Below are 4,923 nucleotides of genomic sequence, written 5' to 3' on the forward strand. Positions count from 1 at the left end.
TTGGGCCTAGAGGGAGTCATTGGGAAGTAATAAGTAGATGATGGATTGCTAGAGTGACAGAAGCTTAAACCCTAGTTTATGGCTTGCTTCGTAAGGGGATGATTTGGATCCATATGATTCATGCTATGTTTAGGTTTACCTTAATACTTATTTTGTAGTTGTGGATGCTTGCAATAGGAGTTAATCATAAGTGGGAAGCTTGTACAAGTAAGGACAGTACCCAAGCACCGGTCCACCCACATATCAAATTATCAAAGTACCGAACGAGAATCATATGAACATGATGAAAACTAGCTTGACGATAATTCCCACGTGTCCTTGGGAGCGCTTTACTTCATATAAGAGTTTGTCCAGGCTTGTCCTTTGATACGAAAGGGATTGGGCCATCTTGCTGCACCTTATCTACTTTTATTACTTGTTGCTCGTTACAATTTATCTTATCACAAAAACTATCTGTTACCGATAATTTCAGTGCTTGCAGAGAATACCTTGCTGAAAACAGCTTATCATTTCCTTCTGCTCCTCGTTGGGTTCAACACTCTTACTTATCGAAAAGGCTACAATAGATCCCCTACACTTGTGGGTCATCAGACGCGCCTAGCTTGCTCTGCGGCGCGCCATCGCTCATGTTGTGCGGCGAGCTGCAGCCTGTCGGTGCTGACATGCCTATCTTGATCCGTGGCACTCAAGCGCCATGCGCCAAAGGTCTGCTCAACCCTGGCGATGACGCGCATCACAACATCGTCCATCGCGTTGCCGGGGAGCGCCTCGGCCTCGACAGGTCGTGGCGCCTGCTCGTTTTCCTCGTTGACGAGGTTGATGGCAGAGGTGGCGCTTTGGTGGGTTGGCATGCTTGGAAATGGTGGATGTGCTACAGGCTGCGCTTCTCGCCTCCGTGCGTCGCGCTCCCCCTATGTGCAATATAGCAGGGTGGCGGGAAACAGGTGCGGAAATGGCGGGAAATGGTGGCGTGTTCATAAAACTCCATCAATTAATGGAAACTTAGCATCAAGCTAGCACAAGAAGTAGATGATGATCGGATGAACACAGACCACACTAGGGATCCCGTCGGTAATGAATTCATCAATCCCAAACGGTTGAATACTAGCAAGCGTTTGCCCACAACACACACGGCATATTCCATCACAAATAGGTCAGATGGATCAACTGTATGCCACGTATCCGGATGACCACCCGTCCCACAATGGCCAATAGATGTTGTGTAGAGAGAGCATATCACATACGTCTTATTAGAAGCAATCGTCTGCGTTATTATCGGTCTTCACACACATTTCCGATTACAGACCTGTTTTCCGCGTATCACACACATCTTGGTATATTGAACCGTTTCTGTTCTCTTGCCTAATCAAAAACAGTTCATCCGAGTGAACCGTATGTTGTACAACGCACACACCTTGATCGGGCTGCCCGTTTCTTTTGTGTTGCCTAATCACAAACAGTTCATTTGAGTGAATCGTATGTTGTACATCGCACACACCTTCATCTGGCTACCCGTTTCTTTTGTTCCTCCTCATCGCAAACAGTTAATTGAACTGAACCGTATGCCCTTCATCGCACACACAACTAAAACCTGAACCGTGTTTGATGCATCCGTCATCGCAAACTTTTTATATATTTCGGACGGTTTTCCTACACCACCGTTTTGCGATTATTGCATCGCACACAGTTTCTCAAAGGGTCTCTGATCGTAGTGTCGCATTAGCAGCATCCTGCAGTAGTGGTGGAATAGAATGGTGGTTGTGGAGAAGATAAAAGGGTGGAAGATAGTCTCACATCAACTAGGCGTATCAATGGGATATGGAGATGCCCATCAATAGATATCAATGTGAGTGAGTAGGGATTGCCATGCAACGGATGCACTAGAGCTATAAGTGTATGAAAGCTCAACAAAAGAAACTAAGTGGTGTGCATCCAACTTGCTTGCTCACGAAGACCTAGGGAAATTTGAGGAAGCCCATTATTGGAATATACAAGCCAAGTTCTATAATGAAAAATTCCCACTACTATATGAAAGTGACAAAATAAGAGACTCTCTATCATGAAGTTTGAGAGCCCATTATTGGTGCTTTCATTGAGAGTTCCTCTGTGTCGTTGCCGTTAGGCCTGATGGCTCCTACGATCATCAATAGCGATGCAGTCCAGGGTGAGACCTTCCTCCCCGGACAAATCTTCGTCTTCGGTGGCTTCGCACTACGGGCCAATTCACTTGGCCATATGGAGCAGATCGAAAGCTATGCCCCTGGCTGTCATGTCAGATTTGGAAGTTTAAAATACACGACTGACATCCACGGGGACTTGATCCTCGACGGATTCAAGCCACTGCCGAGCGCGCCGCACTGTCACGACGAGCATGATATAGCTCTACCGCCGAACAGTGCCCTGGAGGCCGCACCCGCATCGGCTTCGACCCTTAATTTGGAGCCAACTGCGCCGATCGAGGATGGGTGGTTGGACGCCGCCTCGGGGTCTGCGATCCCAACAGCGATCGAGCGGAACACCAGCCCCGCACTCCGCGAGACTCGTGACTCCAAGGAGCCGGACTCCTCTCCGGACTCTGAACCTTCCGCGCCCCTGCCGGTCGAATCCGATTGGGCGCCGATCATGGAGTTTACTACCGCGGACATCTTTCAGCACTCGCCATTTGGTGATATTCTGAAGACACTAAAGTCTCTCTCTTTATCAGGAGAGCCCTGGCCGGACTACGATCAGCAAGGTTGGGATACAGACGATGAAGAAATTCAAAGCCCACCCACCACCCACTTTGTAGCCACTGTCGACGATTTAACCGACATGCTTGACTTCGACTCTGAAGACATCGACGGTATGGACGCCGATGAAGGAGACGATGAAGAACCAGTGCCTACTGGGCCCTGGAAAGCCACCTCGTCATATGACGTATACATGGTGGACGCACCAAAAGATCACGACGAGGAGCGGAAGGACGCACCGAAGGCTTGTTCCCTCGAGAAGCAATCAAAGCGGCGACGCAAGCGCGGCCCCAAATCCCGCCTCGACAAAAATAACGATCACACAGACCCAGCGCTGGAGTAGGGCGAACCGCTGCCGGACAGCGGCAATCCGGATAATCAACCCGAACAAACAAATTCTATCAAGGATAATGGTCCGGACGATATAACGCCGGACAGGCACCCGGAGCAGCAGAATGCCCGTAAAAGGCTTGTTGCCACCGCGAGGAGTCTTAAAAAACAGAAGCAAAGGCTCAAGGCTGCGCAAGACACACTCCAAATCAGATGGAGTAAAATACTCAACACTGCAGCGAGGTACGGCGACAATCGCCCCTCCAAGAGCTACCCAAAGCGGAAGCTGCTACCTGAATTCGATGAGGAGGCCTCAGACCCCCCACAACCAAATATCAAAGCAGCCACCTGGCCGGATAAACGACCCCTCTACCAACACAGAGCGGTATACAACGCCACTCACAATACAACACGCGACCCAGGCGAGAGCTCGCACCCAAAGGACGGCGCAGCAAGATCCATGTATGGACCACGCAAGCGCGCCCCAGCATACAATGCAACACAACAAACATCCGAACAACGCGGTACACCCAGCTACAGGGGTGCCACACACCCCTTATGTTTCACCGATGAGGTGCTGGACCATGAATTTCCAGAGGGATTCAAACCCGTAAACATAGAGACATACGACGGAACAACAGACCCTGGGGTCTGGATTGAGGACTACATCCTTCATATCCATATGGCTCAAGGAGATGATCTCCACGCCATCAAGTACTTACCCCTCAAGCTCAAAGGGCCAGCTCGTCACTGGCTTAAAGGCCTCCCCGAAAGCTCCATTGGAAGTTGGGAAGAGCTCGAAGACGCCTTTCGGGCAAATTTTCAAGGGACTTATGTCCGACCTCCGGATGCGGACGATTTGAGTCATATAACTCAACATCCCGGAGAGTCAGCCTGAAAGCTTTGGAATAGGTTTCTTACTAAAAAAGAACCAGATTGTCGATTGTCTGGACGCCGAAGCCTTGGCAACTTTTAAGCATAGCGTCCGTGACGAATGGCTCGCCAGACACCTCGGCCAAAATAAGCCGAGAACAATGGCCGCATTAACAAGCCTCATGACCCGCTTTTGCGCGGGTGAGGACAGCTGGCTAGCCAGATGCAGCACCAGCAACCCCAGTACATCTGAAGTTAGAGATGGAAATGGGAAATCACGGTGCAACAATAACAAACGCCGGAATAAAGAAGACAACACGAAGGGCGCGGCAGTAAACGCCGGATTCAAAAACTCTCGGCCAGGTCAGCAAAAGCCGCCCTCTAAAGGCACCAGGGATGAACTGCCCAGCCTCAACAAAATTCTGGACCAAGTATGTCAGACCCATAGTACCCCTGGTAAACCGGCTAATCATACCCACAGAGAATGTTGGGTCTTCAAGCAGTCTGGCAAAGCTCAACGCCGTGCACAAGGGGGAGGATACACCAAGTGAAGACGAGGACGAGCCTCCCAAGCAAGACACTGGGGAACAAAAGAAATTTCCACCAAAAGTCAAAATAGTAAACTTGTTACACGTGATCAAGGGAAAAAACAACGCGGCACTCCCAGGAAAATATACCCAAGTGCCTGTCACCACGAAGTCCTGCCACTGGTCGTCTCAACCGATCACTTTCGACCATCGTGATTACTCAGCAAGTATCCGACATGCAGGATGGGCCGCCCTGGTATTAGACCCAATAATTGGCGGACATCACTTCACACGAGTCTTGATTGACGGTGGCAGTAGTCCAAACCTAATATATTAGGATACAATCCGCGGGATGGGGTTAGACCCAACAAAAATTCGCCATAGCAATACTACCTTTAAAGGAGTAACGCCAAGCCCAGGGGCTCGTTATACGGGCTCCCTCCTACTACAAGTTATATTCAGCT

This window comes from Triticum dicoccoides, chromosome 3A (assembly GCF_002162155.2).
Source record: "Triticum dicoccoides isolate Atlit2015 ecotype Zavitan chromosome 3A, WEW_v2.0, whole genome shotgun sequence".
In the NCBI taxonomy this organism is placed as follows: domain Eukaryota; kingdom Viridiplantae; phylum Streptophyta; class Magnoliopsida; order Poales; family Poaceae; genus Triticum; species Triticum dicoccoides.